This window comes from Ambystoma mexicanum, chromosome 14 (genome assembly GCF_040938575.1).
Source record: "Ambystoma mexicanum isolate Mex_15411 chromosome 14, UKY_AmexF1_1, whole genome shotgun sequence".
NCBI lineage: Eukaryota > Metazoa > Chordata > Amphibia > Caudata > Ambystomatidae > Ambystoma > Ambystoma mexicanum.
The window spans coordinates 383702205-383726860 of NC_090940.1; the positions used below are offsets into that span (position 1 = coordinate 383702205).

The 24656-nt window shown below is 43.8% G+C and overlaps 1 protein-coding gene across 1 annotated transcript in view; it reads left to right on the forward strand.

Moving 5' to 3' along the window:
• Positions 1–3270: 3270 nt before the first annotated feature.
• Positions 3271–24656, forward strand: part of INO80 (INO80 complex ATPase subunit) — a 1945052-nt gene continuing 1923666 nt past the window's right edge. Inside the window, exon 1 of the mRNA XM_069637507.1 lies at positions 3271–3617. The gene's annotated coding sequence lies outside the window, so the exon portion shown is untranslated. The remainder of the gene's footprint in view (positions 3618–24656) is intronic.

Below are 24656 nucleotides of genomic sequence, written 5' to 3' on the forward strand. Positions count from 1 at the left end.
CACCTTCTGAAAAACAGACGCGGCCGAAGCCAGCCCAAATGGCATGCGATTAAACTTAAATGTACCCTCAGGGGTGATGAAGGCAGTTAGATGTTGAGATTCTTTGGAAAGGGGAACTTGGTGATAAGCAGCCGAAAGGTCAATAACCGAAAACCATTTAGGCTCACCAAGTATGGAGATAGTTTCTGAAATGTTAGGCAGAGGGTGCCTCTCCACCAACATATTTCAGTTAAGGCTCCGTAAATCCACACACAACCTCAGTTTTCCATTACTCTTGGCAACCAGTACTATAGGTGACAACCACTCTGTAGCCGCAACAGGCTCAATCACCCCTTTGTCGATAAGATCATTCAGTTCAGCACGTAGCTGTCTCTTCATATTTAACGTTACATGTCTTACTTTATGAATTATAGGTTGAGCATCTCTAAGTTGTATGTGATGTTTAAACTTTCTGAGCCTTCCCAACTCCTCAGAAAACACCTCTGGTAACTCCTTAGACCACACATCACCAACTTCAGCAATCGTTACAGGCTCAAGTGCATTTGCTTGCACTCTAACCCCCAGACACCTTTGTTCCTCACAACCTAATAGGGAGGCACCTTTCTTTGCAACTAAAATATTAGCTTGACATTTTCTTTCCTTGTACATGACTTGTGCAGAGAATGGACCCAGAATTTCTATTAGAGACTCCCCATAACCACATGGCTGAATGTCAGATGGACCAAGGACACTTTCGCTTTTCTTTAAGACATTCACCAACGTGTCATGTGATACAATGGTCCACGGTGAGCACGTGTCCACTTTGGTTTGTTTATTTATCTTTATTTCATCTTGATATGACAGCCATCAATGGTGAATATATCCACACATCCCTTTGTTTCACCGAATATGGCTGATATTTCGAACACATGTCTGGGGCCGGTCTCTTGTGTGGTAGCCACCTCTTGTATGTTGTAGTTACTCCTAACATTTTCTTCATTCTATTCCTAGGTTCTATGAGGTTTATTGAGGAACTCTTGCAGACATTGGCAAAATGTCCCTTGCCCTTGAAACATTCTGCAAACTTGGATGGACAGGAAGCGTAATTCGGCCTATGCTTAAAACTGCCACACTTGGTACACTTTGTGCCCCAAGATCCCCTTCTATTCGAATTGGTGCTTGGCTTTCTCCTCTGGTCAAGTGCGCATACTACTTGGGACGCTTGCTTGTCAATGTTCGACTCCTTCACATTTTGAGATGTCTGCTCTACGCTTCTAGCTAACTCCATCGCCTCCTCCAACTTCATATCCTTGGTCAGCAATTTTTCCTGAATTCTGACATTGTTCATACATCTCACTAACTGGTCTCTGATCAGCGAGTCGGTAATTGGTTCAAATTTGCAGGTGTGACTCAGCGATCTTAGTGAGGCCACATAGGAGTCAGGAACCTCGTGTACGCTGGAAGAGCTTGTGCCTTTCAAAAGTCACGTTCTTCTTTGGCTCAAAGTGGTCCTCCAATTGCTTGAGGGCAAAGGTATATTTGTCTGTATCTGCAGATTGTGCTGTTTGATTTCTTACTAAACCATCAAACACACTGCGCCCTTCAATCCCTAAGTTATGGAGTAGCAATGCCTTTTTTCGCGCTGCACTGAATCTATCTCCTCCCATAGCCACTAGATAATTCTGAAAGATGTCTTTCCACCTGTCCCACCAGATGGAGGGGCGACCAGGCTCATTCAAGAAGGCTACAGGCGGGGGAATCGTTGCTGCCATGGCTAAAGTGGCAGTCAGTTATAGGAGGAAGATTGTGGGCAGCTAATGGCAAACAGTGCAGGTCAGACAAAGCTAATTCAACAGTAGGACTGGGTTGAATGGAAGTGGCCAGACCATTGACACCAGGTGGTGTGGCATCAATTATGTGTGTTTCACTCCAAGTCTTCCTTCATTAACATGTGGCTGAAACAGATCCAAAAGGAACACAATGTGCGCAAATTAAAGTAGCCAAGTACTGCTGATAGGCATTAAGGCAGCTGTGCCGTGACAATATATGAAAGCGTTCTATAGCAGCTCCTCCACAATGCCCTGGGCGCAAGGAAGTTCTGTTGCCCAGCAACGCCAGCTGAGCTCGGAGCAAGGCTACGTGGGCAGAAACAAGAGTCGCATATTGCAGCCACGCCCCCAGTGTGCGCACAGTCCTGGAGCAAGGCAGCGTAGGCAGGAACAACAGAGCCGCGTGTTGCAGCCACGCCCCCAGCGCGCGCACACAGTATCAGGTAGCGCGGGCATATATGACGGCAGTGGGCTCTCGAGCACGTCCAGGTTCGTGGGGAAGTGCGCCGCTACAGGGTACGCCGAAGCCCCAAAACAACGCGCTTGGTGTCCGCGCTCCAAGACCCACCAAACCACACCTCCTGACCTGAGTTTGCGGTCCCCAGGGCACCTCCTCCAGCCCACTGTCGCGATCAACAAAGTGAGGGCAAGCCAACTGGGAGACTGCTCTGACGAGGCTTCCGTGGGTGCGGGGCCTTTCCGTAATCAACGAGATCCTCGTCGCCAATATGAAGAAAATGCCACAGAATAAAGGTGAGTCTTTAGGGTTTATTTGGTCAGAGCAAACGCGACAGCAGGCTCTGCTCAACACAGCAGGCACCAACTGTCCACACCCAGACTCAAGAACCTTTCCATACATAAACACTCCAACATAGAACATTTGAGTTAACAATGGCGCACAGACCCCACGTAACTAATACTAATACAATGCACTTAAAACACATGAGGATTAGAAATGTTAATATAACTGAGCATACACGGACTGTTACCAGCCAATAAGACATTTGTCAATTCTAGCAGTTTGTCCAAACGCGGACGTTAAACTTGCTATAACAAAAATCTACACTACAGAAGTATCATCCCGCACCGACGCTGTTCCGGCACGAGATAGCTAGGACGTATTGACGATAGGTAAAACAATCAGGTTGAACTGCCTGTCGGAATGAGAGCCAACCTCCTTTGACAGAGCCTCCGAAAAACAGTGACAAGGCTGTGGGACAAATAACGTGTAAAACTGCTGTTTTGCTTAATAACCGAGGGAACACCACCACTTCCGCAAATAACCACTGACTAAGACACAGTCATTCTCGCGAGAATGATTAAACGGAGATCTGCTGCCTCGCCGTCTTTACGTCACCATAACCGTTCGGCAATCTCTGCCAGGCGTAACTAATCGTACAGCAGAGCGCATCGATATATACGTCCCAGAACCCGGTTCCGTTATACGTGTCAAATTCATATCGGCGCTCTCGAAAATACTTGCCTGCGACCCAGTGCACCAGCCCATCACCCCTGTCAGGGCCTCAGGTGCCTTGCGCGTTGCCCATAGTTAGTCTGCGTGCTAACTCGATTGCTCTGGCCTGGCCAATGGCGTCTCTCCCCCCGCCATGGCTCCCCATGTCCCTGCTCTCTCAGTGAGTGAAAGTGGCTGCCGCCGCCGGCCCCGCGCCCGCAGTTTTAGCAGCGCCGCCATCTTGCGTCCCAGGAGCCGAAAGGCGGCAGCAGCAGAAAGGTGCCTGAGATCAGGGACAGGGCGGTAGCCGAGCGGAGCCGGGAGACGCCGCACCCCTGCCCCAAGCGGGGTCTGAGGTGAGCTTGAAAGTGAGCAGTGTTCTGGTTGCGAGAAGGTGGCGGAGGCGAGGAAAGCAGGCTGAGGGGGATGTATTACTCTTTCCGTACCAAACTGTGCCTAACCGGGGAGGTGACCAGCTTCCTCTTAAAGGGGCAGCGCCCCCACCTTCATCCGAGGGAGGAGCCCCGGGCCTCAGAGTGACGTTGCTGTGTAGGTGACCGGGCTCCGTATACGTCCCGCCTGGACTCGTAAAGTGACCCACTTGCCAAACTCGGTTGGCAGGGACACCGGACCGTAGCACGTGTGTTCTTCATATATGCGTGATCACGTGTGTGCCCCCCGCCCCGTGCACTGCTCATTAGTTCACCGCAGCCCCCACGGTTCTCAACTTGTGAAAGTAGATAGTTGCTTTAGGTGCACATGCAACAAGCTGTTCCATTGAAAGTCCTGCCCTTTCAACAACTGGGCGGGTGAATTTGCACAAGAGGACATACGTGTGATTAGGCAATGAAAAAATTCAAGAGCGGTAGCACCGGTTTAAAAAAAAAAACCTAACCACATATATGATTTTACTGAAGGTGGTATTTACCAATATTGTACAAACTCTTCAAATCCCTCTCTCTTGGTAGACTGCATATTCAATACTTGCCTATAAGAAGGAAGATAGAAGGAAGCTTTCTAATTTTAGTCCCATAGCAATTTTAGATTAATCTAGCAAGATATTCGCTTCGGTAATCATAAAGGACTTGGAAAAATGGGCCACTGAGACAGTTAGAATCACAGATTAATCAGTGAGCTTTCTGAAAACAAAAAACTGGAACTTCTTTGAATTGTACGTTATTTCCTGATACTGTGCAATTTTTATCTCCTGTGTTCTTGACAAGTTAATCTGGCACTCTTATGGACTAAACTAATGAAATTATCAATTCCGGAGGCCCTATTAAAATTACTCATGTAGCTAGCTGTACAGCTAAACTAATATGCACGTTAGATTAAACTCAGAGACATAACGCAGGCCCAGTGTGGATGCCTAATATACAACCCGTGGCCTTGGACAGGGTTGTATATCGGCACTCGTGCTTTACAATCTCGATATCGGACATTTCAGAAATGGGGTGGTATCAATTATTTTCCAGTAAAATGAGGGCATTGTATTTCAATACGGGTGTTTACAAATTACCTTCTTATTTTTTAATCTTACCCCGATTGGACTCCAGTGTAAATTAACAGTTTTTACATCTTCTGCATTGGACTCCACCGTATTGATTGCTTTTACATCTTATGCTAGTGTTAATAATTTGATTGTTAATTCAAATAAGTCAAAATAGTTGTATTTACAAAGTTAAAGATTCCTTAAGCAATGCATTAGACTCTGGGTGGGAGTAAAATCGAAAAAGTGTAGATGCTAGTGTATCTTGGCTTTACACTTACCAATGAGACTTCTAAAAATAAAATTGAGGAGGAACTTGTAAATGAAGGGGGAAACAATTGTTGCCCAGTTAAAAAGAATATTCTTCAGATTCTGTTTTTCTTTGATCCCCATTAATTAAGTACTATTTTGTGAAAATGTCAGGTATTCTTTGTTGGAATATTTAAATCTTATAATCTAAACTGAAACTGTACCAATGACAAGTCATTTAGCAAATGTTAATGAAACTATGCTGCAATGTTTGGGAGCAGAGTTGTGATTTAATCGATAACCCCAACAAGGTTTTAAAAAAGAAAGATCCAATTGGGATTGGCGGAATATGTAAAATAAAATCTTTTGCTATAGCGAGAATGCCTCATTCCTTAGAAGTAGAAAACCATACCGATTTATCTTACGCGATTCCTTTCTAATGAATAAGTCTGTGTATATAAGATTTAGTTTTAACCTAGTGCCGACTTGAAGTTCTGGGACCTAGATGAATCAATCGGTTAGTTAATCCAATAGAACGCGTAGATGGTGCTAATCGATAATGGAATGTGGATCTAGAAACAATGAGACATCTACTTACTGCTTGCTATGCTACATAGAACATTAGAAAGTCAACCTTTCAAGATATGGGCATATACACTGTTAGCCGCAGAACTTATGTGGGCACTTATGATGGAAGGGCAAGTATCTTTAGTTTTAACTTTAACTCTGCTCTATGAAATTTTACATAGGGATATTGGTGTATAGTTTTGTAAAATTGAATGATGGTTTTTAAAAATGTATGTTGTGACAGGTTTGTTTAAAAAAAAAAAAAAAACAACAAAAGAAAGTCCTACCCGTTTGAACCTGGTGTTGTGATTAACTTATTTTAAAATGTGTTTAATCTAAAAGCTTTTATTAAGTGTGATTTAGTTAAAAATGCAATTTTCCATACAAGCATCATCTAGTAGGACTGTGTTTCCTTCAAATGTACAGAAAATGCTTTTTTGTTCCCTCCAAAGGGATAGGTAGTATGTGGTAGTTTCTTCGGTTTTGTGACCTTAAACTCATAGTACTCTGGGGAATCTATAGGTTTGGTCCTTCAAAAAAGGGGCTTATAATACGTGTTAAGTTCATTTGTTTATTGTATACGGTTAATAGTCAAACCTTTACAATACACATACGAAATACAGTGCAATTCCATATAAATAACACACAATTATTTACAAGAAATAGAATAGAACAAGCAAAGAAGAAGCAAGAATAAAAAATAAATAAGCTAAAAAAAGATATCAAATTAAAACAGAAATCAGCCAGTAACACTGCCTAAAAAAAACACTATTCATTTAGGAGCATGTTTCATTTCATTGCAATAATCATGCCCCATGTTCTATGGGGAGGGAATTTTCGAGCTTTTGAGACCCAGACGGGGTCAGATCTAATCCAAAGTGACATCCTTATTTCATTACACATCTTTCCAAAGACATGTCACCCTCAATCCACGTACCATTTACAAGGAATAAGTGGCCCAAAAGAGGAAGGGCAGGCTCCCCAATTAACATCAGAGTATAATTACATTATTTCCATGCTTTTAATAAATGATGATACTCTCAACCCTTCTCGAGGAAACTGGATTTTCAGGCAGCAGAGCCATACAAATTCATCACCCAACATGGATTCTAGCACACAGTCAATCAATAAATGCCTAATTTTTTCCACAGCAGAGTTACAAAACCGACAACAGCATTTATCCACTGTAATGAGATTCCTCCTCAATTGGATCTCTCTTGTAGCGAGTAGATTCCATCGTAATCTCATCAAAATGTTCCTATAGTTCATGTTTGGAAACAAAATAAAAATTGGCATGACATCCCTCGTCTTTTATGTTCATGTGGTAAATGACCCATCGACGGGAAAGCATGGAAGGAGTCAGTTGTTACGCACCAAATCATGATCTAACCAGTTTCTTTTCCCTCTAGTTAGATTCTTTAGGAGACCATCTCTATCACTCGCTATACCGTCGAGGATAGCTTCACATCTCCTACGGCATTCAGCTATGCGGTTAGGAGCCACCAAAGCTCCAGTCCACCCTCGTAATGACTGGTTTAGGGCCTCGTAGATCCCCGGGATTGGGGAGATCAATTTTGCATAGAGAGCCAGCATACTACATTCAATTCTGGCCCTGAGGGACAAAATACCCAGGTTGTATCTTATGGCTGCCCCTGGGATCGCACTCAGGACCCTCAAGGTTTTGCGCCACAGCCTGGCCTCTATCTGATCCAGCATTTTGTACATGGAGGGCCCACAAAGCGCCAAACTATAGGAACGTTTTGAGACGATTTTGCCTGTATAAAATAATAGGGATGGATTTAGTGAAAATCGCCCATATTTACTATTTACCCTCACCAATTGTTTTTGCAGAACGGTTGCCTTTGGAGTGTGATCTCTTGAGATTGCCGTAGTCCTGGGTTGGCACAGAAAGGAAAACCAAACTAAGTGAAGCTAGGAGTGGAATTTATTGGGGTATTTCCCAAGGACCATACATGCACATTTCTGGGTTTCCTTCCCCTACAGAATGTAAATATCCTGGTTTTAATATCAGACTGGACCACCAGTGCCCCCCTTCTGCTTCTGAAAAAATCATGCCCTAGATTGGGGAAAGACTGCTAAAGAATAAGGGTTCTTTAAAGAAAAGAGAACTGTACTTACTTGCTATGTGTTGGCTATGTGTTGGTGCTGTAACTGTATATTCCCAAAATAAAAGTTACAAGTGTTAAGTTATTACTTGGCTGTGAATTGCTTGATGCAATTTTGAAAAGTATTACAAATTTATTTGCTTGGCCTTGAATTGTGTTCCACTCTTCTAGAAAGTAATCTTAGTAGTAGTAGAACTGTGTTATTGCTTGAAACGTAATAAGTGTAACAGTTTACTACCATCAGGGTCTGCTTGCATACTGTTATTCTCATAGTCTAATACTGTAGATATACATACATTTAACTGCATACTGCTCTTCTAAATGTGATATACGACCCATATATATTGTGTTGGTTTTTATATTTTGTTTATGACTTACAATAGTACTTGCATTTTCTAAAACAAATATTTCCCTGTGTATATAAATATACCATTATTTTTACAATACATCAGTGAATAGGTGTTTCTTTGGACCTGGCTTCTCTGTCATTACTACCATAATATCGGGTGCTACAGGCCTGTACTAAGAGCTGGATTTTCGGTATTGCCCAAGGTATCGTTTTATAAAGTCCCTTTGGGTGGACTTTAGAAAAACTGTCCTAACACAGGCAAATAATGTGTTTAAAATTAAGTGTATTTGTGACAACAAAATACAGGCAGGCAGTGTTTTGTAACTGAAGAGTTAGTCTTTATTGACTTAAAAAAGAAAAGAATATGGATTCAGCTTAACCCAGCTTTAAGTCCTTGTGAGATAATGTCTCTGTTCCTTTTTGGGTATTTAATCTGGCCCCTCTTCCCTTGGCCTGGATCTGTGAGTATGTAAGGTCTGTTCCGTAGCCTATGTCTTTTAATCCTCGTAAGTCTACAGGTGGTTCGCAGTTCCTTCCTCCACGTCTGTCTGGCTCTGAAACACAAACCAGAATGATCCGTCAGTCCATTCAACCACTCGGGTTTAAATATGCACGTTTTCCCCATCCAATCAAAACCCTTCGTATCTTGCAAGCTATAAATACTGTCCCAAGCCCCGCCCCCTTTTTCCTGTGACGGTGATGGCAGCCATGACTCCTTGTTCTCGCGTTCTGTTCCCCTGTCTGGCATCTCAACTAACAGGTAAGTGGTTTGGGTATGGATGTTCTTGGTAATTTGGGGTTTTGTAAAAACAGGAGGTAATGTGCCTCTCTGGGTTTCAGTTTGCTCGCTTGTTATGTAAGGTAAGGCGGCCGTCCGACCCTCATTTGCCCGGGTCCGGACATTATACAGGGCCCCTTTACGGCTTCGCTACAACGCAACATTATTTCTACTTTTCCCGTTGTTCGGCCACAAATGGATTGGGCCGCGTTCATGTATGGTGCTGTAAGCGTTTTGGGTTTCCACGTTGGTACTGTTCCCGCGGCAGTGCAGTGACTCTGTCACCGGTTCTTTTGCCGCTTCTTGGTAACGTGGAGCTTTCTCATCCGGCGGCAGGTTGATGGGTACCCCAGCGGAGGTCCTAGCGTTGCTGTTCTGCAAGCCGGTGTGTCCCCACCATTTGGACATTACAACCCCTTCCACGTCGGTTTCTGCATATTCTTCTGCTTTCTCCTGCGTTACTTAGCATGTTTCCTGAAGGTCCTGGGGCTGCCTGGCCTCATATGTTTTCTTGTGACACCTTAGACTAATATTGCATATAACAAATATAATGTAAAACATATACATCAAAATTAGACATACAATTAATATAATTCAATAAGCTCCCTTATGGCAGATAAAAGCATCTAGAATGTTATAACCAGGTGTGTTGCATTTAAATTCACCTCAATTACGATTAACCTTATGTTAACCCCATTAGGGCTGTCCAATATCACTGCTTTCTTTTCTTTAACAATATGTGCATCTCTTTCCAGAGAGCATAGACCGCATTTGAGAGTATGATGGAGTTAGCCAAGTAAATCGTGGACCAAACTGATTTTATGAGTTTGCCATAAAAAAAGGCAATGCTTGTCAGTAGAGAAACGCATTGAGTCAAGAGATGGTGTGAGTAGCCTAAGGATATCCTTGTACCTACTCCCCCTTAGATCCTCTTTTAAGGTGGCCAGGGAAAGGCCATCGCTTTTGGATCCTGACCCTCGGGGTGGAGATGCGAGGGAGGCTCACCTGGGTGTGGAGGGTCCCTGAGGATTAGGGAGAGGATAGCCGCAAACGAGACATGGTATCCCCCCTTTTCTGTTGAGAACCAACCTTACTCTGCCTTAATCACTTCCTCTCAGTTCCCCACATTCATATCACCATAGCCTGGGACGAGGAAGAGGCGACTAGAAGTGGTACACATTAACTTGTAATTTCACCACACTGGTACTGAGAGGAGGAAGAGGCCTGAGTACTGTTGTGAGGGTCAGGTATGTCCCAATAACTATGGTACGGCTATTGGAATTAAGAACTCACCCCTGCAACCTGTTACATGGGTGCGGGTGTATAAAAGGCGAAGAGACCAGCAGGATGGGGAAACAGCTGGGCAGGAGAGCGCAGCAATCTGGAGGAGCAGGTTGAATATGGGCCGGTGAAAAGGACGCGACTACTGCAGAGAAACCAGGAAAACGCAGAGGCCAGAGTGGGCCGCAAGAAGGTTTGAAGCTGTGCAGTGTTCCCTGTTGGGAGTGGGGAACACTGGAACTTCCCCGGTAGTGAGAGGGGAGCCAGAAAGAACCTGAGAACAAAACCAGAGCGCCCGGACGAGCGGCTGCATTCCTGTGAGTGATAGGGAAGAATCACTCAGGCCCGGCGTGCTCCAGGGGCATGGTGTGGGTAACAGCGGATGCTGGTCAAGCAAGAGTAAATGGAAAAAGGGTCTGGAGACCAAATATGAACTATTGAATAGTGCGCTCAAAAATGTTATTGTCCCAAGCGTTTGGGCATGTGGTTTAAAGCAATCTGTGATCGATCGAAAAAACATTTCCTATGCACCATACCTTAGTTTTCCTCACTTTTACACATGCGAAATCAAGCATCGGGGCGCGGCCATCTAGTACTAATCTTATCCGTTGCTGCATCGCCATAAGTTGAACTGCACTTGTGGCACTAAATCATAGCCCCTTAAGCTGACATTCCTAGCGATATTCTCCACCTATTTTTGTGACTTTAGTGGGCAGCCTAGCCAAACGCGCCCAGTCATCACCTACGTATAAATGTCAGTTAACGCAGAACCTGGAAAATCAATACACACATCCTCTCACAGCACAGCGCATCCCAAATCGGAATAGAAAACACTATTTTTAAAGGAAACACCAATACTCTGCAATTTATAATGTGCTTTTATTTCACAATACACGCTCCGAGAACATCGGCCAATTTTGATTATCAACCACATTTTTAATTTCGCTGTTCTAGCATCAAGTCTTTATCATGAGGCACGCAGTGTTCTTTCGGTAGAAGAAGCGCATTCGACGCACCTTGAATCACAAGGCTTCGGCATCAGCTTCTTTCTAGACCACTGTAAAAGATGATGGGTTCATCCATGTTGCTGGTACCGCCAAAGGGCATATCGGTCCCGGGCGATCGTCCAACATCAGCGTAATCATGATACATCTGTTTAGTTGGATCTGCCTCTGCATGTTGAATAAACCATCACTCAGTATCTGGAAACAATGACATTCGCAGGAAAGGAAGAATATAGCTGTGTAGAAAACATAACTAAAATATATTTCAGTAGCTGTTCTTTATTCAAATGTATCCATTTACCCTTTAATTCTGCGCCCGGTGTAACCTAATAATAAACACAAACCAAAAACAATGGAAACGCAGAGAAAACATTGTGGAAAGTTGGAGTCTACAATGTGCTTGAGAGGTTAGTGCTGTGGAGGATGTTTAGCTCGCAAGGGGATGCAGAAGCTGACGGAACAATTCGAACAACACATAGACGGCATTATAACGGAACATTAGCAACAAACTTGGGGTTTTGGTGGAACCCAGACATGGACTCCATGCTCACTGTGCTCAGAGAGGCACAGCTCCACCTCACTGATGAGGCACAACAAGGCTGAAACACGTGTATTGGGTTGCTGTAGGTACTCTAGTTCAGAAGGGAATTGCCATAGCATTTCGGTGCTGGACTGCCCATGTGCCCGGGACAAAGACAAATACATACAGGTTGTGTTTGCGTGTCGTCACAATATGCCTCAACCAACAACACATTGCAATGTAAGCAAGCAATACCGGCCAGAAAATGAAACCTTGACTCGTTCGTCTATAAACTTCTTCAGTAAAACTTACATTATATTTGGTATTTCCATTCTCTTGGCATAACGCAAAGGGTCCATTCGGATCAACGGTTTTCATAAAATGAAATTACATGTTCCTTTGTCCAGTTTTTAAATGGTGAACCTTATCATTTTTGCGAGTTTTACACTCCTCCCGTCCTTCAACCCATAGCGAATCCTCCATTTCTTCCAAGGACAAACAACAATTGAACCTTCTTTGGAGCACCTATGCTAAGTTTCGTTTTTGTGAAGGAAAGCCACAAATCAAAAACATACTGTACAAGACGCCTCGGTGTGAACTCCCCACAAGCAACATCAAACGCAGTGACCTGCACTCCATGGGGGCAATTGGCACGGCCGACCAACGTGGCATTTGAAATATGTTTGAAAAATAAATTGTTTGCTGGCATCCACCAATGCTGCGCTATCCTGAGTACTTTTTTACTGTTCTACATTGATAATGATTTGGTTATTTTATGACAACCGTTCCATTTAGGGTCCTCCCCATTGTCACGTCTGCGTGCGCCTTGTTTTCGTAGAGGAATGTGCTCTGCGGATAACGTGAGACACTGACAAGTCATAAATCCAAGTGCCCTTCCATCGCCACTGAACTTCCCGTGCCCGCCCCCCTGCACCATTCTCGTACCATGTAAATAACCTATAAGATAATCAGGGAGACCTCTCCACCCCTCCTGTACCTTTTGCATCACCCATGTTTCGTATAAGTGTAGTAATGCTGTGCTAATGTGTATACTTTGCACTTCATTTTGTGTCCTTCCAAACGCCATCTTTTTCAAGACCCTCTGCCCTTCTGACGAAATGTTCACTCTACCTCTCCCAGCGACGCACACAGCAAGCCGCCACCACCTCTGTCCTCTGTCAGCTCAGCGTGTCTGCTGTTCTCACGGAAATGCAGCTATTCATTTTTGCAAGTAGCCAGTATCCAGCCCTGACAAAATGTGCTCATCCAAGAATGTGAGACCAAGGCCTGCTCGAACCTTAGTGCCCCATCCATCTCTGCTGACCGACTCATGCCCTCTCCACCCCCTCACTGCCAGGCCGCGGTCCCCTGAACCCATGCCCCTATTCCCTTTGAACGCATCTGGTCACCAGACCCTACCCCCGCACCAACTCCAATTCACCTACCTTATACCTAATGTAGAGTGGTCATATATTTTGGGAACAGTAACACCTATCCCCACTGTGTTTGAAATCCTAAGACTCCTGATATGGCATCTGAAGTAACGGCCCCTAATACATGCCCCCATAAAAATATAGGTCAGAATGCACCTATTTCTCACCAACAGCCCCCTTTCATGCAGTGTTTTGCATACAGTCATTCGTTCTTGCATGCCAAGTTTGTTGCTTATTCAGATAGCTGTACTTCATTTCTGTGTAACTTTGCCCAACCTTGACCCTGCCGAGAGGAGCCCAGCTGACCCATGTGCGTGCGGCCTGCCAGATCTCCAAGACACCAGCCAATCCTGTGAAGCCAGTCCCTATATCTATATACTGTATCCATGTCTTCCTCCAATCCTGATTTAACACTATGCACTTATTATAGGGAAACGTCAGTAGTGACGTTTCGAGATCTTGTACTGTTCTTGTAATGTTCGACAGAGCGCCCTCAGGCAGCAGAGTTCTTTGCTCCATTTATTTGCTTATATAAAATGTGGTTCCTTTGCAATTACTCTCCTGGTCTCATTCCCTAGTGGGATGTGTATTTATTCTGTCTTTTTGGAGACGTGCATGCTAAGGCAACTGCAGACCCTGCAGTTTCTTGCATGCTGATATCCATCTGACCCTCCTGCGCCCTGATCAGTGAAGGACCCACAAGAGCTGGCCGAATGCGGGAAGGGGAAAACGCAGAGTTACACTGTATTGCATCCTACAACAGGCACTTCTTGCAAAAAAAAAGTTGGCAAAGAGGATACATTTGAAAAGACAATTTGGACGCTATGGCCACCTAAGTTGTGCTTTACAAACACCATGCAACCCCAGACATGCATGTTATCGTTCAAGATATAAATTAATGATTCATAAACCGGATTAAATGTTCATAATTAAACACTTCTTAATACTTTTAATAGCTTTTGTAATCAAGTTTAATAGCATTCCATTGTTCATGTACAATGTACAAACATTGTGGAACATACACCCCGCTGCTAATCATTTATACCGGGAAGTCAACTGTTCAACGAGGTCCGCTTTTAATGGACAGGGCTCGTTTGCAATGTATGTGTTTTAGGAACAAAATCAGGATCGATTCCATGAGTGTGCATGGCCAACACTGTCAAAGAGAAATCTTTCACAAAATCGAATTCCATTTCCTGGTATATCGGCTTGGCAACCCATTTTTTTGCTTCATTTTGCAAAGGCCATTGTGTAAAGAAGCATTCCAAAGTTTCCTGCAGTTCTCGATTTGTTCTCTGCCTAGATTCTCCTTATGCACTAATACGGCTAGTAATTTTCTAGATTGCTTACCGTTTATGCCGAAATGCAACCTCTTGGGCCTGTACTTTAGGCACATATTGTGGAACACCTCCAAATCTCTGGTGTGACAGAATTCTGAGAGTCCCTTCAGGTCTTTTGAAAGAGTTTTATCAAACACGGTCTTCTCAAGAGCTTTGTGTGGAGGTGAAGATAGAACCAACCACTTCTTCTCGTGTTCCTGTTCCTCCGATGAAGGTCCATCTGCACATTGGTGAAAATGTTGGTTTTCTGTCCATGAGTGAAAGTTGGAACAGTGGTGCATCAATGAGTGCCATTTTTCAAGTAGAATTTCCACAGATCCATCACAAGTTTTGGAGCTCCACCAAAGATGGTTGCTGAAAGACTGGGACCATTGTAAAATATTTTCCGTACCCTTTTTTTTTTTTTTTTTGTTTTGTTTTTTTCCCACAGCTGTGAATTTTTTATTTTTTTAATTGACTGATTTGGCAATGTGCCATACATCAAATTGATGGCAAATGTTTGGAAACGGCTCTCGCATGGCCTTGGCTATTGAAACATGTCTGTCAGTGGCTTTGAGGTCTATTTGCATTCCCTTCGATTGGAGATGTTCGAGGGATTTTATGAAACCATGTTCCTCCATGGCCACTGAGGATATACATTGGGACAGCTGCACGACCTCCGAACTCACAATTTTGTTAGTTTCCATGTCCTGAAAGTGGCATGTGCAGTACTTTGCTGAAAATCCGGGTCTGTCTCACTGTCCATCGCCAGCTAGACTGAACCATTTGCCAGAGAATGTCCTTTCAATAGAAATCTGTTCAATTTTCCAGGCTTGACTAATAGCAGGGAATAGAAAATCTCTTTGATATTTGTAGTACTGCGTTTTAGCAAGGAACTGAAGTCCCACAAATTGACAGAAACTGGACAACTTACTAAAAGTCGAGCCACTGAAGAGTAAAGCTGCTGAACACAGTAGATTTCCAGCTGGCACTTTGCCCAGCATCGGTTGAGCGGCCAATGAAATGTATCACGGAGGTGGGCACAGGTGGCTTGGATTTTCAGGTTAGTGCCTTGTAATACACAAGTCACATTCACCAAAGGCTCCCTGCATATTTTCCCCCTCACTGGATGGACACATTTCAGCATCAATATAATCTCTACCAGGCAGCTGTCAGTGCATTTGTGCTCCTAAATTAGCCAATCGTCTGGGATGAATGTGGTTTGTGACTCAGCTGTGGTGGACAAATCGGCCAAACTAGACAAACTGTAGTCGGGATCTTTGGCAAGTTCCTCTGTCAATTGCATTGAAGCTTCAGTCTCTGTTAGTTCAGCTTGTGTTATTTGCACACGAATTGGAGAACCCATAATTGTCGATTGTTTATTGGGTGGACTTTTTTTCCGGTGTTGATTGTGTCAAGTGGTCAGCGAGTAATTCAAAAGCATCTTCATTATATTCAGTTTCATCTTGTCGAGTTTTCACATTGTAGCAATTGTTCAACAACACTTTGCTGGCTTCGCCGGTCACCTTCAATTCAGTTTCTGGCCATTGGACATAAGCATCTCGAGTCTGCTTATTGACTGGACCATGCTGTCCCTCAAGTAGTGGTTGCTCCATGGTGAAATCTTTTTGGCAAGCAGCATCTTTTGGTTTCATTTGTTGTCTGTGTCTTTATACTTCTTTTCCTTCTGGTCCTCTAGGAGATGGGTTGTAAAAACATGTTCAATGTAAATCACACATACAGTAGATAGCACTTTAAATAAAAAGAACATGTTATGAAGAAAACGCCATCCCAAAACACTTCTAGAAAACGTAATTGTTTGTAAGTTACCCTTGTTTTCTTGATTTTCTGTGAAACCGTGGTTTTCTCTGTAATGACCGCTCCAGCAAGCTGGTCCACCATCTCTGATCCATGTGCCTCCTCTTCTAATTCCACACCTTGTATACATTCCTTGAATAGAATATTCATTAAAAAAACAAAAGTCAAACGTGTTTGAAATTAAAATCTTTCATCGCACACATCTCTTACATACTTACCCTCTTAAACAGAGTACATCATTTAGTCAAAATATACATTTCGATTTTTCAACTGATTGATTGCAAGTGCACTTGATCAGAGATCACCTTGCAAAACATACTGATTGTAATGTTGCCCTCAAACATTTTGCAATTTATTCTGCATTAGTGAGAAAGTGTAACGTTAGAACTGAAATGATAAAAGTTTGAAACAATGCACGTTTATATGAATGTCACTGTCTAATAGTATCCTATGTAGGATTTACTTTCTTTCATTCAAGGGAACTTCTACTGAATGCATGAGACGGATGGAATTATATCAAAGTTTTCTATGCAATGTTTGTTTCGGTCAAAGAAGCAAAACCTGTGTAGCGTAGTCGAATATACACTGGGTTAACTTTCATACAGAATTGATTGATGCAACGCAAACGTAACGTGTTACTCGTCCGTCGAATGTACTTTTATACATCAAAGGCAAACATGCTTATAGACCTGGTCAGAGAAAGAGGCAATTCTAACACAATTGACACTGATGAAATTTGCTGTATATCAAGATCAGAAGACTTTAAACAGTAGACAATGGTAAAGTCACTGAGATGATTGAACATTAACACTACTGGGTACATTCGTTCGAAATAGATAGACGTTTTGAGATTAGGTGACCTGCCCTTACCTTGACTAACAAACAATTCGGTTCAGCAAGCAGGAAAGATAGCAGCAGGAGAACAAGTAGCACGATCAAGAGTTTATTTCCAGTGCTCACAGATGTTCACAGGTAGCACGATCAAGAGTTGACTTCCAGTGCTAACAAATGTCCTAAGGATAAATATCAAGGGATTTATAAAGAATTAGAAAAGTGGGTATCTTTGTGAATGAGTGACATTTTTCTGGCGGGGTCTGATTCAGGGGAGCCTGGAGACACTGTGTCTGGCTAGGCCATGTGAACAATGGCCCCTGCGCGGAAGATGCCTTTGAAGTGGACATGGTGTTTGGAACCTTGGCCGTTCCCATCCTGCCAGCCCCCTTGGGAGAGCACGGCCACAGGTGTGAACTGCCATTGCATTGATACTGGAGGGGGGGGGTGGATGGGCATGAGGCATGCAGAAAAGAGCCAGAACACTGCTGAATGGAGACACACTTATGTGAATTGAAGGGGCGCAGTCAGCTCCAGGGGAGCCTGCCTGGAGACACTGTCTAGCTAGGCCATGTGAACAATTCCCCCTGCACAGAAGATGCCTTTGAAGTGTACATGGTGTTTGGCACCTTGGCCGTTCCTGCCCTGCCAGGACAAGTGAGCGTGTCCTTGATTCACTGAAAAATGGAAACGACTATTCATAAAATATGATTTGTATTTAATTTTGTTGCTGATGTTGATGGCACAAATGTACTACCAATTGTATACCGCTGGTTGCAGCACAGTGTGGGAAAATCCCCTGTACTGACCGCTGTCACTGGGGAATTTGGCTTGAATGGCTTCAACGACACAGGCAGGTTTTACTCACCGACACGGTATCCAAGCCTCCCATGAAGCCAACATGTCAACGAACGATAGGCCACCAGCCTGTTCCAACTTTGGAAGAGAAACATACAAACTGTATTTAAATGAACCTGATAAGTGTACAAACCTTAGTTAAAAATGTAATCTTGTATCCAATGGCATAGTTGCCAGTACAAATGTTGCTTCATGGATCAATCAACTTGGGCTTTAAAGTGTAGACACATTACGAAAGTGAACACCCATGCAATCCATAACGCTTGGGGCACAGAGAAATATTGTTTCTTGGTTGTATGTGAAAAACACATAAGATGACGACTATAATTTCCCCAAATCGCGACAGATGTATTGAATTGCCAGACTACATTCATTTGGCAGTGATGGATCAAAGTTACGACAATATAGGAGACACACAAGAAATGTTGGTGGCCTTAGTGGTCAAAGTGACACTAAATCTAGAGAACACTTACTCGTTACTTGGATTGCGAGGGCGAACTGTTGCGCGGAGTTCGTGCATAAGCACCATCATAATCCTCAACACGGACCTTGTGAGTCAGGCTGCCCTGAAGTCATGCAGCTCGGTAACACATATCAGTGGTGTGTCTTCTTCCAATATGTAGGCCAAGCATCCAGAGTTTTCTCTGCAGCAGCAGTTCTCCTCCTCCAGGTGGAAACGTCTTCAATGCGACCAGGCTCATGATCCAGTGATACGTCCTCCCAACTGTCATCCAATGCCACATCGTTTCTGCATCTTTCTGACTCAACAAATTCCGCTTCGGAATACTCTGGCTCGTACTTGTAGGGCTGTATTGTTGCCATTATACGACAAAATTAAAATCGATAGTAATGCTAGTACTAGTATCTGTTCGCACAGGCTACGGGCAACAAAGATAGCTGAACAGAGCAGAAACGAGTCACCGGATATACAAAAAAAGACAGTGAAATGATAGAAAAAGCAACCTCAATGCATTGCTGTTATTCTGTAGTGTTTTTTTATTTTGAATTCCACATGTTGCCATCACATATAGTTCCATTCAGTCCAAGTGTTAACCTTCCCACTTATCATTTGAGAACTTTCTTGCTTATTGAATTGTTATCTGTTTTCTCACTTGATTATTTTTAATTCCCACTCACTCTCGACCTGTTTCCCCATTGCTCATTACAATGGTTCATCAGGAGAGCAAATCCTATTCTATTCAATATTGTTGTGAGAGAAAAAAAGAAAAATCCATAGTCACAATTGTAATTTACAAAAGATCTTTTTGATCATAAAAAATAATATATTGTTTCTTAACTCACCCTATTTAGTTCCTTCAAAAACACTTTTAGTTGTGCATTCACTTTATCCAAATTGGTTTCACTTTCAGTCAATTAAATCCAATAACTTTAAGTTTTTTAATGGTATTCTGTATTGTCAGATCTCTGCCGATAGTTCTTTATGAGTTCTGTTGGGACAGAGAAGGCTTACTTAGAAAGTTTAAAGTCTTTCTAACTAATGTTAAGTTTAGAAATGGCTTGGAAATGTATTTAAATTTCCAACACAGAAATTCCTCTAAGTGAAGAGCTAATTAAACTCACCTTAGTTTTCTGTTTGTTTTCTTCTTAAGAGATGTCCTTCCTGGTATCTAGCAGAGTGCTGCAGGATGTTTTCGCGGCAACTCTGTTACCAGATGCTGTATTTATAATTCGCGTGAGGCGCAATGTCATCACGCCGCCACGTGACGATGTCATCGCGGTGCCTCACGTTTCGGCAGCCATTTTGTTTGATTCTAGTTCGAAGCGATCTTTTTTGTTTGAGGTATTCCTAATTTGGTTTAAATGTTTAAAACTTTACACTTGTTATATTTTACATAATTTGATGCCAGATATCCCTTATGTGTTTTCACTGAGATTTGTTTTCAAAATATACACATATTTATATAATTATTTCTAATTGCTAAATTACACATTAAGGAGACCTTGACCAAAATTAATACTTTGTGTTCTGTTAAAGATCAATTAGACTGGGATATCATTACTTAACGCTTTAAGTGCCAAGCTGATGGTGTTCAGTTTTTACCTCTGCTTCTTGGCGGTGCTCACTCCATCTGTTTGTTTCTGTACAACACTGTATTACATCTGTTTAGCTCCTTTTTCACCTAATTTCCTCTACCTCTCCCTTGTCTGTACCATCTCTTCTCTCTGACCTCCCTTCCCCCATACTTTATGCACTTGCTCTATCAGAATTGTTGTCAGGCCTAGTATGATGGTTGTTCTGTTCCTCTCCCCCTCCTCACTCCTTATCTACCGTCATTCCCCTTGCACTATTAAAAATGTTGTCAGTCCTAGTACAATAGTCGCTCGTCTGTCCCCCTCCTTCCTCCCTCCCCTTACCTACCATCATTGCCTTGCACTATTAGAAATGTCGTCGGGCCTAGTACAATAGTCGCTTGTCTGTTCCTCTCCTTCCTTTCTCCCCTCCACCCCCCCGCCTTCCTTCAATCAGTGTCATAGCTCTTGCACTATCTGATCTGAGATGTCGGCTGTCCTAGTACGATAGTTTATTTCCCATTCTTAAATGTCTCAAGGTCTTGTAAGAATGTTTTGTATCTTTCGTTGCTCCCTCCCCTGCCTTGCAGCGCTTTGAAACACGTTCTGTATAGGCGCTATACAAATAAACCAAAAAATCAAACTAAGCATATTGATTTGACTATGAATATAAAGCCAATGTAACGCTCACCTGGTTCCCACGGAGGCGCGGCGTCGAAGGCGCAGAACTCTGAAGATGGACAGGAAGGGCCCCTCTATTCTGGCTTCCCTGGCTCGTTGGATACCCTCCTGTGCGTGAAAAGGGAGTACTACCAACTGTGGAACAATGCTCAAGCCTCCCACTCCCTTCCAACCCTCCACGATACCTCCTCCACGATTCCCCGTGAAGCGGCAGTACCCGAAATGCAGTGGGAATAATCCAACAGGTAAGACTTAAAAGGAAACTGAGATTTCCTTATTCCTTTTCTCCCTCTCACCTTTGTTCTTGTCTTTTTTCCTCTAGGCGCCGGGGCGTAGCTGAATCCGGAAGATCGCTGCTGAAGATGGAAGCGCCTTGCAAAGGTGAGTAAAATGCAGCGCTGCAGCGATCGAAACAAAATGCCTTTAAAATGATGTCTTCCTTTTCAGGGCCGTTGGAGAAATGACTCTGGGATGCAGATTTAGCAGGTAAGGGCTTTTCTTCTCCTATTCTCTTCCTTTCTCCCCTTGCAGGTGTTCCAGGGTGCTGGCAGGCGTGGCTGAAGTCAGGATGCAGGAGCTGACACGGTGAGCGTCCAGCTGCTAGGTGCAGAACAACGCGAAGCATGTGTGGCTGTTCGGGTGGGGTTTAAATAGCCTTGGAAGAAGTTCGTGGTATGTATCCTTCCACCAATCAGGTATGTATCCTTCCCCGACCACACCCGGGAGGTGAAGTAGTCCTACAGGTAAAGTAGTCCCATTCAGGCCTCAAGAGGGCCTGGATGAAGCAGCAAGGTCTCAAGGTCTGCATCAGGTAAGTGTGCACCCAAGCACTTAAACACATATCCTCTTCTATGAGCCTGGCGCCCGCTATGAGCCTGGCGCCTAAGGCGCCAGGACTGAGTCCAAAGGGCCCCGACTTGGGCCCGCTGAGACTTCCCTGGGGAAAATGATGTCTGCCTGCTGGGCCCGGCCTGGCTCCTTGGAGGTAGGCATCATAACAGTACCCCCCCTCAAGGCCCCTCCCAAGGTCTTTTCCTCCGGGGGTTTTGGTTTGTGCGGGAATCTTCGATGGAATCGTTGAATTAATCGTGGTGCGTGAACATAGTTACTGGGTTCCCAAGATCTTTCCTGAGGTCCATATCCTTTCCAATCAACAAGATAGAAGAGTTTCGACTTAACTATCTTGGAATCTAAAATGTCTTTCATTTCAAATTCTAATTCTCCATCAATTTGGACGGGGCCTGGGGGCTCAGACAGTCTGGTTCCAGGTTGTACTGGTTTTAGAAGACATGCGTGAAAAACGGGATGAATCCGCATGTTGGATGGTAAATCGAGTTTAAAGGCCACTGGGTTGATAATAGCTTTGATGGGGTAAGGCCCAATGAATCTGGGATTAAAAGTTCGCTGACCCTTGAGGGGTAGATGTTTAGTTGCTAGCCATACCTGATCTCCTACTTGGTAAGGAGGAGTTTTACTTCGGTGCAAATCAGCGTTTTCTTTATACTTTTTCTTGGCTTGCTGTAAGTGGGTTGTAGCTTCTTTGAAGGCTTGGGTTATTGTGGAATGTAGGTGATTTACTGCAGGCATCTCCAGGGTCAGAGGTGGATCTAGGTCAGGGGTCCGAGGATGGTGACCATACAGGGTATAAAAAGGAGTCTGTCCGGTTCCAGAATGCACTGAATTGTTGTATGCATATTCTGCAATCCAAAGGATGTCTTTCCAATTTAACTCGGATTGGTGTAACATGCACCGCAGATATTGCTCGAGAGTCTGATTGGTTCTCTCGGTTTGTCCGTCGGTCTGGGGGTGGTGGCTGGTGGATAACCGCACGTCTATTTGTGCTAGTTGGCAACATTTCTTCCAAAAGTGGGAGATAAATTGACTTCCACGGTCTGAGACTAATATGGAAGGGAAACCATGTAACCGCACTATATTTTTCCATAAATTCCTTGGCCAAGGTGGAAGCTGACGGCAATCCTTTTAAAGGGATAAAATGGGCCATTTTGGAGAATAGATCCACTATTACGAGAATCGTGTTGTAACCACCACAAGGAGGCAGGTCAGTTATAAAGTCCATTGACAAGGTGTGCCAAGGTGCTGGTGGAATGTCCAAAGGTTGAAGTAGGCCGGCTGGCCTTTTCTTTTGACTCTTATTTTGGGCACAGATTCCACAAGACAACACAAATGACTTTGTCTTTTCTCCAAGAAGGCCACCAGAAGTGGCGTTTGATCTTTTCTTCTGTTTTCGCGATACCGGGGTGTCCTTCCATTAATGATTCATGATGACGGGTAATGACAAGTTCCTGCAATTCTTTACTTGGCAGAAATAACCGCTCTTGGAAGTAGGGTAAATCATCCTTAACTTTGTAGTGAGGACCCTTTTGACTCCATTCCAGTAAGGCAGAAGAGTCAAAAAGCTGTTTTACTTGAGCTTGGATGTCCTCAATGGTTTGCAATGAAGTCAAGCCCAGAATTCTTTGTCCCGGTATGATTGGCACAGGTTCTAAACTCAAATTGGGTTCTTCCATGCCTATCCGGGATAAGGCATCTGCCTTACCATTCTTGCAGCCAGGGCGATAGGTAATTACAAAATCAAATTCCGCAAAGAATAAAGCCCATCGGAGTTGTCGTGAAGATTGAGCTTTGGCCGTCTTTAAATACTGCAAATTTCTGTGGTCCGTAATTACGGTGATGGTGTGTCTTGCACCGAGAAGATAGTGACGCCAAGCCTTGAAAGCTGATTTAATAGCCAGTAGTTCTTTGTCAGTGATTGCGTAATTGAGTTCAGGTGGAGAGAATTTTCTGGACCAAAAGGCTACAGGGTGTAGTTGGTTAGTTTCTGGGTCTCTTTGCGACAGGACAGCTCCCATGGCCGAACTGGATGCATCGGTTTCCACGATGTAAGGGAGATCTGGGCGCGGGTGCTTCAATACAGGTGCAGAGGTGAATTTGGTTTTCAGGTCCTGAAAGGCTTGTTCAGCCTCAAAAGTCCAGTCAAAGCGTTTATTTTTCTTTAGGAGAGCTGTGATGGGTTGAACAGTTCGAGAAAATTCCGGGATGAACCTTCGATAGAAATTGGCAAAGCCAAGCATGCTTTGCACTCCCTTCACAGAGCTAGGAGATGGCCATTTGAGAATGGCGTCCACTTTCCGCGAGTCCATTCGGATTCCTTGAGGTGTCAGGATGAATCCGAGAAACTCCACTTCTGTGGTATGAAAAACACATTTTTCGAGCTTGGCAAATGATTTGTGCTGGCGCAATTTCTCAAGAACTGCCCTAACATGGTTTCTGTGATCAGATTCTGAGGAGGAATACACCAGGATGTCGTCAATATAAACGATGACACAAACATCGATAAGTTCCCGAAGAACATCATTCATGAAGTACTGAAAGGCGACAGGTGCGTTGCACAAACCGAAGGGCATTACTTGATATTCGAAGAGCCCAAATTTGGTGCGGAATGCAGTCTTCCACTCGTCGCCCTCTTTTATACGTACCAGCTGGTAAGCTCCTCGGAGATCTAGCTTGGTGAACACACGAGCATCTTTTACTTGGTCGATAAGCTCAGCTATCAGGGGCAAAGGGTAACGATTCTTAATCGTTATCTGATTTAGGGCGCGGTAGTCAATACAGGCCCTAAGGTCTCCTTCCTTTTTAGGTACAAAGAACAAAGCGGAAGAGACTGGTGACTTTGATGGGCGAATGAAGCCATTGGCCAGGTATTGATCCAAATACAGGCGCAAATGCAGGTTCTCAGGTTCAGTAAGAGCATAAATCCTACTACAAGGTAGTTGTGCATTGGGTACCAAGTCGATTTGGCAATCGTAAAATCGATGGGGAGGTAAGGTGTTAGCCTGCTCTTTCTGAAAAACGTCTTGGAATTTTTGGTATTCAGATGGTAGCTGTAGAGGGGTGGAAGTTACAGAGGCTAGACCCATAGCTGGATTCCTTGGGTAACAGGTTGGTTCACAATCAGGAAAAGTTATCTTCTTTGCTCGCCAGTCTATTCTCGGATTATGTGTTTCTAACCAAGGGATACCAAGAAGTACTTGAAATTGTGG